General features: G+C 36.3%; 1 protein-coding gene across 1 annotated transcript in view; it reads left to right on the plus strand.

Annotated features, from left to right (window-relative positions):
• Nucleotides 1-3,349: 3,349 nt before the first annotated feature.
• The window catches only part of LOC145669684 (uncharacterized), an 824,581-nt gene continuing 812,529 nt past the window's right edge, over nucleotides 3,350-15,401 (plus strand). Inside the window, exon 1 of the mRNA XM_081737956.1 lies at nucleotides 3,350-3,962. The gene's annotated coding sequence lies outside the window, so the exon portion shown is untranslated. The remainder of the gene's footprint in view (nucleotides 3,963-15,401) is intronic.

Raw genomic sequence — 15,401 nt, forward strand, 5'->3', positions numbered from 1 at the left:
CTCGCTTTTGGGCCATGAGCTGAGTGCGTTCTAAGGTTGTAACCTCATCAATAAATGTGGGATAGTCAGATATGGTGCGAGTGCCAAACCAACGTATGTTCTCGGGTGTCATACTCGACACGCATTCTAAAAGAAACTCCTGAAAATCTAATTGCGTGTATGCCTGATCTGCCAGAAATTTCTTTGCGAAAACGTAATGAGAAAGTGGTTCATTAGGGAGTTGAACTCGAGCCCTATACTGATGAATGCGAGATCGTGGAACCTGTTCGTCGCCAAATTGTTTTAGGAATTTTTGTTGGACGGTTGACCAGGGAAGGGTAGAGAGATTTTGGGTGGAGAACCAATGTTGAGCGGGTCCAGAAAGGGACTTTTCGAAAATCTTTATGCATTTTGAGTCATCCCAGTTATTGACCAGTGCGATCTTCAAAAAAATTTGTAAAAATAAATCCGCGCGTTGTTCCTTGGACGCACTGTATATATCGGGAATGATGGAAGAGATACCTGCCATATTGTTTGAATTTTGAGCTTGAGGTGTGTTTAAGGGAATGAAAGAAGCCTGACTGCGAGTCGTGGGCATGACAAGAGAATGTGAGAAATGAAATGACCACAATGGAGTTAACAAAGCAAAAAAAGTGCCTTATATGTGTGAAAAGAGGAACACAGACACTAAGAACCACACGAGAGAGATTCCTCTGGGGGAGCCATAATATGTTTAATATGTTACTAATAATATGATACTAATTATGTTACTGAATGTAGCAACAATAAACTGTCACGTTAAGTAGTCAGAATTTTAATAAAATGACAAGTGTCATATATTTGTGGTATTTATTAAAACCGTCACCATAAATGTAAACGATACAAACAATATTTACAATATCATGATGTGAAATATAAGTAGTACGATGATAGGGTCTATCAAGGAGAAATCCCTGATACTCTCGTGTGTTTATAATGTCTTGTAGTCCTCCCCTCACGACATTTATGTCATGTAAAAGTTCATCAGCGCAAAGCTCATACTCACAAACACAGGCCTTCCGTCACCGCTGTCAGTCCTGGGTGGTTCCTCTGGACGCAGAATAATTGTACCATACCACACTCTTAGCAGGTGTAGGTCGAATGATGATAATTTTTAAAAATGCCTGGTTTTATAGTATCACTAAAAACTGTTTTAGTTTTAACAAGGCACTGTTTATTCTGGAAAATATGTTTTTTTCAATTTAAAATAGACACCTTGAAGATTTTAACTAATATGTTTTGGACACCATCACCTTGAATAAGCTTGATATTATCACTTTGAAGCCACTGAAAAATCCGTTTGCGTAGGACGTTGTTTTTCGTGGTTGTATCGTTTTGTTAATCTTGATCTTAAATAGAATATTTACAAGGAGAAATCACGAAGTAGAAATCACGAAGTATATGAGTGTTTAATAATTTTAAACTTTTCATCGTTTATTAGTTTTGGGAATATAATAATATTTATGCTCAACAATGGCCCAGGAAAGACATAATTCATTGGCCATACTAGTTATTGAAAATGATGAAACCAGAAAGTTAGATTTCAAGGATATATATTGTCCACATTTTCTCGATGAAAAGTCTGGAGAATGGAATTTAATATTTGAATAAAGTATGTATATGTCATGCAGTTAATTTTGCTCACTTCTATTTAAATTTATTAATATTATTATGTTATCATTATATGATCTTTACACTACATGTTTTGGAACAACATATCTTTAGCATCATCTTGCAGAACAAACATTAACAAATCGCACATTTTGATTTTGAACATAAATTATAAATGTAGGATTAAATTGAAGCAAATACTCACAAATAATTACAAACGTCACCTGAAAAAGTTATTTTAGTTATCCAACGTTATGATAACTTTACTGAAAAATTTGTGTTAATCGCGAGGAAAGAAAAGTTTATTTTGTTGGATTTTAGCAAAAGTCAGAAAACTCTGGTTCTTTTTCATAACACACACTGAGAAAAAAATGTATGTGGCGTACGTAAAATCGTATGTTACATTTGTAAATCCTGTAGTTTTTGGACTTAACGTACAGCAGAACGTATAACTGAAAACGCATGTTTTATAATACTTTCTGTATAAGTGTTCCATCTATACGTACTTTCCATATGAAACAATGTATTCGGTCAGGATCTCACATAGAAATGGACATATATAACATATAGCTGACAAAGGTAACATACATATATGTATGTAATGTATGTATGTATGGAAGATTGTAAGATATCAGACATCCTGCAACAGCATGATGTAACATCTAAGGGCAGTGCCTATGTAGCATACGGATAACATGCTCCGTACTGATTTCTATAGTAAGCAAGAGAATTCCGTATATTTATACAATATACCGCTGTCCAGAGAACGAATTTTTCTCAGTGCAGTGCGAGGGGGGAGCGCCTGGGAATTCTCGCCCTGGGCGCTTACAACCCACGCGACGGCCCTACTTATTGCGTATTTAATATATTAGAGAGTATTTGTTATACTGTATTGCGAATAATGGTTAATTGATCTATGCTTTTGGTCTTTACGAATATAAAAGTTATGAACGATGATACCTGCTATTTTCATGGGCTCCAGCTCACGTGGGAACTTGAATCCGGTGCTTTTGATTAATATACACATCATACAAGATAACAATTCAGAAGGAGCTGTATTTTATCACACACTCTCTCTCCAGGCAGTGGTGTACGAAAGAAACGTTTCGGTACTTTAATCTTCCATTGAGCAAGATATAATGCAAAAATAAACTTTAGCCATATTAAAATATGCATACAAACACTTAAAATTATATGAACTCGGGAATATGAACCTCCTAGACGAACTTCTGCATACGCCACTGCCTCCAAGAGAGTTGGTTATACCATAGATCCCGACTTACTTGACGAATGTTAGTCTAACTAGTTGTAAGAGATTTCCTTAGGTGCGTATTCTTTGGTTTGGGTAACCAGGATTGAATGCCCAGTGATAAGGAGATCGCACTTTAAGCTGTAGTTTCTTAGTTTAATACTGAAAGGGACGTTAAACTTCACACAAAAGGTGAAACTATTAAAAACAATTTGTACATCAGTTCTCGTTTTTATATGATAATTAGCTTTTAGCTAATTCTTTAAATTTATTCTCTATTGAGTTATACCTCTATTGAGTGATACATAAAAGCACTGGAAACCAAACCTTTCCTTTTCCATACAAATGGCAGCCCACTGACTCGTAATGACACGTTTTTACCTTGCTCGCTAGTCTACTTTCTTGTAAAGTCTTTGAATAGTTGCTCCAGTGAACGCTAGAGGGAAGCAGCAGTTCGGTGGCGGGTCGCGAAAAACTTCAGTGCGCCAACGAAAACAGTCCGAAGCCAGCGAGCGCAGGAGGAATGTTTATTGCCTGTTTTAAAATAACACTGACAGGAATTTAACCAAAACAAAAGAAGAAGTTCCATTGACGAAAGCGACTTACTCGCGGTTTAAAAACGTGGTGTTATTGCAATGTGTTGCGTCTATATTTCAGTATTGTAAAAAGAAATATTATCGTCAAATATGAAAATTTGTTTCTTGTGCTCGTAAAAAGAAGTGCCAAGTTCGAAATGTAGACGCATGCCAGCGTGTTTTTGTGTTGTGTTTGTACGTCAGTTGAGTTGTTTTCATTTGTGAATTTGACTTATTTTGTGTGCCAAAAGTAATTTATCCATATTTTGTTAGTTAACTTGTGAATATGCCGTTATCTATAAATACTTTATTCTGTGATTTATAAGTGTGTGTTGTGATATTTTGTTGATTTTCGTTATTCATTGCAAGTGAAAGTAAATCAAGGGCACATAACAATTCGTTTGACAGATTTGTTTTGTGTGCGTTTTTTTCTTAAGAAGCGGACGAAAAATCTCTTTTAAACTAAGGAACGAGTGAGGAGGAGCGGTTCGTAAGGATTTTAAATACAGGTAAGTTAATAAAATTTTGGGTATTTTATTTGCCATCTTTTGAGATGCCATCAATCAAGTGGAGGTGGAGCTAATTGAAACTTAACATTATACAAAATAAGTTCCACAAAACACATTCCAGTCTAATGTGATCCCAAAAATAAACGCGAAAATGAAAAAGAACAAAGATAAATGTGAAGAGCATGAAATCCACGGGGGTCGAAAGGGAGTCGGTCGCCCCCCTAAATTTTTACTGGCCCCCTAAAATTTTCACACTAGGCTTGCAAATGTACTATAATATAGAGATGAACTATAATATGGTTGGATCGATCCCCGTAACTTCTACCAGGCCCCCACTACATTTTTGGGCTGGCTACGGGCCTGTGTGCAGTGTTTCTTCCAGACACTTTTTTGGGGGGGCACTGTCCCCCACGGAGCCTGAGATTTCCCCGCGGAGAAAACCAAAATAACACGTCTATAATATAATAATAAATAGTACCATCAGTGCCCCCCGGAACATTGTTTCTGAAAGAAACACTTCATGTGTGTATATACTAATAAAATAAACCCAAATTAAATAATGGATATCATACCGAATAAAAATAAATACTATCACAGAGGAAATGACTTATTTTCTCTGTGATACTATCTGTGTCGAAGTTGGAAAATAAGCGTAATGAGGCATAGACTTATTAAAAGACCATACAATTAATTTATCTTCAACTATCATAAGGCATCATACTGGGTTTACTTACATTAAAAAAAATGTAATTATCCCTAAACTTGTTCTGTAAGAGGTATTAACTTATTTGATCCATTCTTATGTGTCAACTGATGTATAGAAAGACGGAATGATGTTTCGCGAACGACGGAATCTGGATCATTCAATTTTTCCCCTCTCACGCTTATAGCATTAAAAATTTAAACAGCACTAAAGTTAAAGTTGCTGTTAAAATTTGAATAATCTTATGTTGACACAATATAACCGTCAAATATTTTAGCGAAAGTCTCATTTAAATATCAAAAATAATTAATTGTTCGAATAACAGTGTTTGTTCATTAAGAATTAAGCCTTCCCTTTTTAGCAACGAAGCTATAGGCCTATGAGGTGAAATTCAAATCATTGTAATGTGCTCAAGGCTCTCTCATTGGGAATTCCTGGCTACCAAAGGCCCGGCTATCCTAGGCCAGCGGTGAGGACTCGATTATTTGTTGGAATACATGTCTGATTCCTAAGGTTTAAAATAATTGATACTTTCATTTCAATTTTCTACTTCTATGCTATTTCGCCTTTGTTCAATTTGAATTTGTATAAGTAATTTGTAAGAGCTCCCCACTGACCAAGCGATTTGTATTCGTTGTTTTTGTATGTGTGGTTCCCGGTTCTATTCGTAACACAAACCCATGTGCATTGAACTCCAAGTTAAATTGTGTCCCCCACAGATAATACAGTGTTAGAAACGGACGGTGAACTCAAGTACCATTACAACGCCAAATTGTCTGCAAGGATGACCAAAACTTGTCTCCGGTTTACTAATTGACCAAGTTGTGATAGGTAGCCCGCAGTGATCTGTGTAATACTGTTTGTTTGATCATTGGTTATCATTCCCTCCAGGCCCGTATCCACGGGGGGATAGGGGGAACCGCCCCCCCCCTAAACTTTGGCTGGCGCCTAAAAGTTTCACGGTAGGCTTGCAAATGAACTTGGGTCGCCCCCCCTAAATTTTGTGGCTGGCTACGGGCCTGATTCCGTCTGCTACGCTAATAAACATAAATAGACTGCCAGTGGTTTCTGAAATCAAAAGTAGCCCTCAAACTAGGGTTGTTCACATAAAAATTCACATTAAAATAAAAGAAAAACAAAAAAAATTACTTCAAAACTTAGTTTGAAATAATAATCTTAATCTGATTATAATTATTTTCTTCAATCGTGTTTCTCAGGACACGACTAGTTTCAAAAATTTCTTTAAATATGAATTTATCAAGATTCATCACCAGAACAGAATTCCATTTTTTTTTAAAAAGAAGTTTGGGAATTATGCCTAACAATTTTGTTTGCGCTTGATGAAATTCGCTGTAACGGTGTTCATCTGTAATCTATTGTATAAAAATGAAAAGAATCTTGTTTGTGATCGTATTACGCGATAAACAGCTAAACCGTTTGTAATTAATTTTTGGATACTGTTAGTTATTACGTGCCTCGAACTGGGCTTTTATCATGCTTTATATACTTTGATTAATATGCGAATTCTAAGAGAGGGATTAATATGCGAATTCTAAGAGAGGGAGCGAGGAGTCAGAATTAATGCAAAAATTTTAATATCTTACGATTTTGTTAACTCAGAAAGATGGAACTTGGTATATGCCCCTCATTGAAAATAAGTGGACCCGTGTACTAACGATTTTGAGAATTTTTGTTTTAAGGTAAGGTGGAGGGGGATTTTTAAAATTACTTTTTTCTTACACATTCAAAGCGATGTTGCCTGTTGTTTGTGATAACTTCAGGCAAGGTCGTACTGCAATTCAGGGGCCCACCGGGAAGATACTTTCTAGGGGGCCCACTCACATGTTTATGGAAACATTTTCATCGTAAAAGTTTAAAAACATGACATAAGTCAGTCGTATATAATTCATGGAACATGTTGAGAGAGGGCCCATCACAGACATATTTGATGTGGCCCCCTTGTATTTTTCCCGCTCCAGGGCTATAATGGTCTTAATCTGGCCCTGCATATTTTCTGCACGAAAACAAGGTACTGTAAAATGTAAATTATTATTTAGTTTTAAGTTATGGCGTCATTTGAAATTTCAATATAGCTGAATATTTCAATATTAGCAAAATTATAAAATAGGAAAGTAGGAAATCAGGAACCTTTCAAGGGTTGGATTACAAAAAATGTGAAAGATTGTTTTCGCAACATCATGGGCTGGCAACGCTGGTCTAGGATTAGTTGAGTGTATTGCCATTAATTGTCCTTTGTTCCATTACTTCCATGTGCAAGGAGTGCGGGACGTGTGCCTTTTTGTACCTATACTGCTACTTACGCCACGAGGCGGAGGGCCCACTAATAGAAAAATAAAATGAAATCTTTGAGTTTTACGTCCCACGGTTATGCCGATTAGGCTAAAGGAGACGGTGATGATGAGAAATGAGTGAAATGGTGGAATGCAGAAAGTGGGAGGAATCGGGAGCACCCCAAGAAAACCCACGAACACGGTGTTTTGTCCACCACAAAGTCCACACGGCGCAAGCAGGAATCGAACCATGGACCCGAAGCACCGGAGGTGAACGCTCTACCACTGAGCCACCGTGGGCCCACTAATAGATTCACACACAGTCCAAGGCCGACCGGGAGCCTGGCCAGTACGGCCCTGATTTCACTGCGAAACGGCTGAACAGTTCGAAATGATTTTTTGAACATAGTTAGTACTGATCTTGAGCTGGACAGACTCCGTTCACGCATACAAGAGAATAAAATATTTACTTTTGTGGCCTTAAGACTAAAAAGACTAATAATAGTTGCAAAGGAATTATAGTAAAATATTTAGTGGAATGGAAAAGTGAAAGGAAATAGGATAAACACAAGAAAATTAATGGAAATTATGTTTTTTTTTGTCCAAAATAAATTCAAATGGCCTGCAGTCGAACCAGGATCCTTCACACTAAGGGTGTGAGCGGTAGATCGTTTAACACTGAAATACAAGAATATTTGTTTTTAATTAAAATTTATTTTACTTGTTTTCCGACCTGCAAGATTCTATTGAGTTGGATCATTGCTTTTGGATTCTGGCCTCGATTAAAAGGATCAAGCCAGGGGCTTAAGTTTTAGTTTTGAAATACTGACGTGATGAACAGAAAATCTTTTATTCGTAAAATTGGTCTATAATGAAAAGTTTCTTTTGTGAGAAAGCTGAAATTTTAAGCTTTCTTACAACTTTCAGCCTGAAAGTAAGTAATATTTTAAGTGTTATTCGACCATTTAGTATAATGTGCTCATACTAAGTAAAATAACACGTGAAATTTTATTTTCGAGAATGAAATTGCGCATAATAAACTTCTATTCATATTTTAAAAAAGATTAAAGGTAAACATAAGTCTATACCATAACTTTGGCTAGAACCTTCTGTACCCTTTCAAGTGTGCCCTTTCTGGCGCTGCTGTCGATGTGTGTTTTCCTCCCCAAAGAGGAGTGACAAGTTGCTATGGACGAGATATTTCAATAGTTGGCTGACAGTGTTGCCACAATGAATTATTTCACGGACTTCGCTGTGCACTGTCTTGCTAGCCATTCTAAGTAGCCTAGACCAGTGCCGTGCGGTGGAAAATCAGCGCCCGGGGCGACAGTATACGACGGCGCCCCCATACATATATTCCAAAGTAATATTTCCTCTCTTTTTTTCTTTTTCTCTCCCGAATTTTGGGCCACCTTACTTTGGCGCCCGAGGCCGTCGCCCCGCTCGCCCCCTGCATGGCACGGCACTGGCCTAGACCTTCACTCGTCAAGACCAAACTACTAAATGACAACTTGGCAACACAGCTGGAGTTATTAACTTCTTCCCCAAAAACAAAGGAAAGGTTTCCTCCGTAAGATGGTTGCGGGGGTGAGGCCGAAGTATGTTTCACATATTTTCCGATGCACACTTGAAATAGAAGGGCTCTAGCATGAAACTGTTCACGTGGAAAAAAATACAAATTCGATGCATTTTCAGGGATACTATTATGTAGGTTCTGCTGTGGACGAAAACCGTATGCATTTGTCATTCGTTGGTTCTGTTTGATTTTTCCAGAGGCTACAATTTGTAGTTCAGTCTGCAAGAAGGGACAAAAATGATGTTCAACTCAGATTTATGTTTTCATTGCAGATAAACTTGCTACGTCTAAGTTCAATCCACAAGGACCTACAAATTATAAATGAATAACCTGCGAAAAAGTAGACAGTTTCTTGCGAGACAGTCCATAAGAGAACTTTTTACATACATGCACAGGTGTAGCCAGAATTTTTCATATGCTTGTGCACAAAAGTAATTAAAAGTCCATTTCCGTTCCTCTCTCTGACTATATAACATTGTGGCGTGCTTATTTGATTGGGTTTTAAGTGTATTAAAAATAAGATAAATGGTTATTTCAGTAAATTGAAAATAACAAAATTTTAAAAATGCAATAAAATTGAATAGGGGTTTACAGATACACCCTCTAGCCATGAGCGCCCGAAGGGGGTCCGCCCCCTGGTTCACGAAAATGTATACGTAATATAGCAAACCACGTATATTAAATACCAGAAATACCAGGCTAATATAGCAACCATGGAGATGGGCCTCCTAGAAAATTTTCTTCGGGCGCCACTGCCTCAAGCTACCGTATACTTGAATGGTATAGTCAGCAGTTGAATTTATAACTTCATTATCTCTGGCTTGTTTCTAGATCGAAGGTCGTTATTTCTTAGATACTGAGTTGTTCGTCAACCAGAGGTGATTGCAGAAAATGTCATGCAGGGTTGTCCTAATACATGTGAAAGTAGTACTGCAGAAGTACTGGTCACCTTCGTTGAATATGATCGGAAATATTCCTCGGGGAGATGACCATCCTCTGTAATCATCATTGTCCCCAAGTATTTCAGGAAACTGAATTAATATTTTTTTTTAAAAAAAAGTGCCTCTGCTGAGAAATGAACCAAAATCCCTCTACATTCGTCAGACTACGCGGAAGCAAATACATTTTGACAACACTTAATAGGGTGTATTTACGTAAGTAAAGTTATTGAAAATCTTACATAAATAAAAACTGTTAAGAGAAGCTTGATGACTATAGTGGTGGAGAATTTAGGACAGATTTTTACAAGAATCCACAACAAATTGTTGCCTTGCATTCTTTCACACTTAAGTAGTGACGTCACACTAGTTGATTTATTGCACAGTCGCGACTATCACAAAATTTCATCGTTATTTCCTCGCGCAACATATGTTTAGTTTCATATGACATTTTTTCCTTTACTACCATGTTTTCTTTCTCTCATTTAGTTACAGTATATAAGACATTCATCACAGAACGTATAATATGTAATAAAGTTTTACGTATATAAAGAGTACTAGAGACTTTCCAAATGACACTGAAAAGAAATGATTTTTTTTTTTTAAAGTAGGCGAATGAAAATGTTGGATCTGTTATAACAAGGAAGAGACATTCATAAGGCCAGTGGTTCCCAATTACTTCAGAGGTACCTTTTGTATTTTTCAAACAAAGTACGAATTCCACACCGCGTACTAGTAGTTAGCACAGACAGCCCTTGAGGTGTACCTGTCTGATCTGTTAGGTTAGGTAGGCTAGAGAGTGGGGGATCGCGTGAAGTTAGCCTCCCAAACTTTCGGTTCCCATATCTCAATAAATATGATGACCCAAAATCTGAACTTTGCTAGCCCACACAGCACATCGCCTGTCCGACCATTATTTCCGCAGCCACATACTTGGGAAAGGTGAGCAAGTTCACACACGCGAGGTAAGTAGTATATTAACAACAATTAAATTACAAACCTTTATATAAGTTATAGGAGTACAATATATAGTACATACATCCATGCAGATTTATTTACACCTTATATAAATTATGATATGTAAACATGCCACGCCTTCAATAAATCTGTTCCACGGATTCCTAGAGTCACGCGGACCACCAGTTAGGAAAAACTAGATCAGAACATTATGTAAGGAGAAAATGTGAGGACGTAATTAAAGATGTGTTAGAAAATTAGAGAAATTTTAGTTATATCTTCTAGAGTAGCGATCTTAGCCTATGGACCGGGACCTACCTCAAACCCGTACCCAGAACATCAAGACACGGGAAGCCGAGATCATTTTGTGGGGCTAATTTGAGTTTATCTTACACTTGTATACCTATAAGAGCAAGAAGCAACAAAGTTTCAGGAGGGGGGGGCTGAAGGTTATCACAAAGGAACATTGAACCACCCTGGCCTGAGCTAATATTCGGTGGATAATAGAGTTTTCGTTAGTTGGATTGAAATTTAGCGTCTCTCTCAGCACTAAGTCTATATGAGGCGTGAACCTACTGTTTAAGGTGGAATCCGAATCACCGTAATGCGTTCAAACTAGCCTTAAAGTTCCAGTTCATTTCAAAGAAAAGAGAAAAATAGTTTCCTCTATAAACCCAATGAGCTAAAAGATAGCAAAATGGCGTGGGTACTCACCACCATTAAGGAAAGAACTATTCATAACGAAGATAACAATTAGAAAACCGTATGTGCATGTGATCTTCCCATCTTTTAGGGCAATAACCCTTCAGTAATACTCGTATTAATGCTAATTAGATCACAACCTTTTAGTAGTCCACTATTATCGGTCCATATATTATGTGATTTGAGATTTAAAATAATGTTACAATGATATACGGAATTCCTTGTACGTTGGGCATTTGTCAGTTGGATCAGCAGGATATTTATAATCTATCTTAAGTTTATAGCAGTCAGCTTGGATAAAGCACAGTTTTTCTTATCAAGTCTCCAATGACTTTTGGTCAGGACTAAACTAGAGTAAATAAACCAGTGGCAGAGGGTTTTCGTCATCAAATCTTTTCTTTCTATAGTTCCTTCAAAAATGCATGGAACATGGGCACCCGAAGAAAAAATTTTTGGGGGGTCATCTCCATTGTTGATATATTACATATGGTATTTCTGATATTTAATATACGTTGTTTGTTATATTACATATACATTTTCAAGTATATGTACACATAGTACAAATAGTTCACACGAAAAACTTTATGAGGCTCTCAATTCCCTATCCAAGGAACTACACAATATAGACTATTGCTTTGAAATGCTTCTTTAGCCATTCGTATTATTGTTTACTTTTTATTATTTGATTTGATTTGAGTTTACACTGTAAAAAATAAAATAGCATTTAAACACTTTTAGTACAGATGTTGAGGGCAAAATGTATCAAGTGTGTGTTTATAAAGTGTGCTTTGCGTGTCCAAAAGCGTTCATTCTCCGAAAACAGAACCTAGTAGGTGACATATTTAAAACACTTCTTCTCGGCAGACAGTTCGAAAACAAAGTGATGACATACATTTCACACATTTTGCACACTTATCTCCTGGAACATACTTGGACAACACAGTATCTTCAATGGGTAAATCGTGTGCTCTGAAGATGTTCAAAGAGTGTTTGTAATGTGCACAGTGTCTTACTGTGTCTAAAAGTAGTTTTTTTTTTTTTTTTTTTTTTTTTTTTTTTTTTTGCAGTGTGGTCGATGGCTTTTAATGGTACAATCTTGCTCAGAATTGATTTTTACTTACTATTAAAGGTATTAACAGTCAAAATATGTGTGGTGTGAATCTAAAACCTTCCCAGATCTTCTTCACACCTACATTTTACAAGCCTTCAACCTTTTTTCATCTAGAGCAGTGTTCATCTTTCTGCTCCATAAAATAAAAAATGCTTCACACACACACAAAAAAAGTTTTTTCCTTAACTTTACATTCAAGGACCCACATAATATAAACTTTTGTTCTTCTTAAATGATTCTTTAACCATTCCTTTTATCCTTTGTTTTATTTCACGTCGACACTTCATGTCTTTGCTAATAATATTATATTACTTAGACTCGATTGTTCTGTTGTACTTTCTTCCTTTCTACTTCTATATTTGATATCGACCGCTTCGTTCCAATCACCATTGATTTTGAAGGACAACATAATGATTGCGCTGAGAAAGATGTGAACTACTGGTAACGATTCTGATTACATTGCTTGGTGCGAGTTGAGATTCAATGAAAGTCTCCTGTTTCTGCGACGATGAACCCTTCAGATCGTGTGGAATTAGATAAGAAAATGGAATACTAGTAAAAATTCTTAACTTATATGCATACACAAACACATATGATGTTAGCAACCGATTAACGGTATCCCACTTTTTAACACTTGCATGCGTTGTGATGAGTTTTTTTGTGTTTTGTAAGTGGAAGATCACAAAAATTGTGCAACTTCCTTCCAGCGCTTACGTTAACTTTTAGCGGTACTTAAGTTCAGACAAGGAAAAAAGCATAGCGGTCGATTCGTGTCTTGATACTTTTTTTTGACAATAAAAAAACATAACTGGCGTATTTTTACTAATTAAGTTTGGTACTTAATACCTGAGAGCATATAAAGGAATCGGTCTGGAAGTTCAAATACATCCTGAACAACTCGAAACTGTATTTTCGTAACTAACAAAAATGTAATTAATACCAATATTATCGGGGATGTTAAATATAACTAAATAGTCATGGCTGTAACAAAAGCTTAGACTGTCAAAATTAAAAAATAAATTTACAACTGAAATTGACAACGTGCTGTCAGGATGCCGTTGTTCTTAAATAACAATAAATCTTTGTATTTTAATATTCCTTGTATTATTCTTATATTTTAGTTAACTAAGTATAAAGGCTCAATTATTGTCAATAGATAACAATATGTTTCCTCAACCTTTCCAATGAATTTTGTCGAGAGCGACAATATACATAATAATTAAATCAAGTTCAAGAGATGTAAATTGAAACTGTCCAAAAACAACTTGAATCACTGATTAGAGAACCTTTTTTGTTGATATTTTATTTCATTATTGTTTTATTGCAGAGCAAACTTAATCTTCCTATATATATATATATATATATATATATATATATATATATATATATATATATATATATATATATATATATATATATATATATATATATATATATATATATATTAATGTATAGGGTGTTTCCAAACTATGAGGACAAACTTTTGGGGAAGATTCTACAAGTGGAAACAAGACGTACAATCTGTAGTTTAGGAGTTACAGGCTTCCCAAATCCTCACAGTCAGAAAACTTTCGAGCTGAATATTGTCTCAATATTTGTCCGTTATAGATTTTGCAACCAGCTCTCTATTCTAAAGCACATACTTCAGAATCATGTACTGGTTGCGGGAGTTCTCGTAGAACTCAAAAGAGCGCTGGTAACGCTGGGAAGTACAATGAATGAAGGTGCAAATGAGTATGTACAGCGTCACTGATCACCAGCAAATGAGATTTCAGTTGCAAAATGTTGATGTCGCATACGTTGGTCCTGGAAATGCACTATCATTCCTCGCTGTTGAATATATCACTGTAACTTTCGTCAGTCAGTCCGCCAATAAGTTCAAGAACCAGCTCCGCGGCTCAAAGCGCCTTTCTGCCCAAAATACGATTACATACTGCCGCACCAGGAAACACCAACGATGTGTGGCGGCCAATATTGATCATGGATATGAGAGATCGACATCTGACAAACGATTTATCAGTGGTCATAGTAATCATTGGTTACATATATACGCCAACATTAAACTTCCCAGAATTGCAAGGAATCTTTTCTGCCTTATAAGGAAATCTCATGCGCTGCTACTTCATGGTTCTGAAACTTTTTTTATCATTTTTTTATTTTTTTATTACTTTTTAATATAAAGCAGCTCACGAGTCGACGATGGGCAGATCTTTTGACAATATTCATATCGAAAGTTCATTTTCTGAGCTCGTTTTATGAAGCCTGAAACTTTTAAACTACTCATTGCTAGACTTGCGTTGATAGGAACTTCTTGTCTTGTTTTTTACTCGTCACCTCTCGAAGTTTGTCTCCATAGTTCTGATACACCCGGTATATATATATATAAGTGTACATAAGTGCACGCATGTACTATTCTCAGTTTGTCTATTCAACTTGCCCTTGCATAAACTTTGATTTATTAATCTCTTGAAAATTTGATTGAACTGTTGCAAAGATTGTCGCCCTCTACAAAGTATATTAGAAATATATGGAAATGTGCTGCCATCTACTGGCAATAATTGAACCTTTACACTCACTTTAACAGTAAGATGATGACAATATATTTTCCAATAATGCCATGTACTTTTACGGTATCTAGCGGTGATTAAATGTTGGAATTACGAGCTACATGAATGTGAAAATTGATAGCTAGTTCCAAGAAATGAATTCAGTTATGGAACTGGTCACATACCGAGAAGTCGTTATAGATCCGTGACTCACCAGATCTCGACAAGCTCTTCAGTATCGAAGAAATGAGAACATTCCGGAAGTGAGGAATGTCTTAAGAGAAACCTAACATAAAAAATTATTAACTTCGGAATTGCCAATATTCTCTAGCAGTGATTATTTTAGGGATATCCCGAGGGTAAAATTCGTTCCAAGTTACAAAATCTCTCCCTTTCGGGGCTGTGTCTGTTCATGTTCTATGTGGGTTATTAGTATATTTACAATACAGCCCTAATAGCATTTCAGACTTTAATAGCCTTAATCAAGCCTTCATGGATAAATCTGCAGACTTGCACAAGATTGTACTTGCACGGATGCAGACCGAACCAAGGTTATAGAAAACTTGCTAGTTCCTCGATTGCAAGCTTGCTTCAGACTTGCCAATAACACGTAAT

Source organism: Thermobia domestica, chromosome 14 (assembly GCF_964235325.1).
Source record: "Thermobia domestica chromosome 14, izTheDome1.hap1.1, whole genome shotgun sequence".
NCBI lineage: Eukaryota > Metazoa > Arthropoda > Insecta > Zygentoma > Lepismatidae > Thermobia > Thermobia domestica.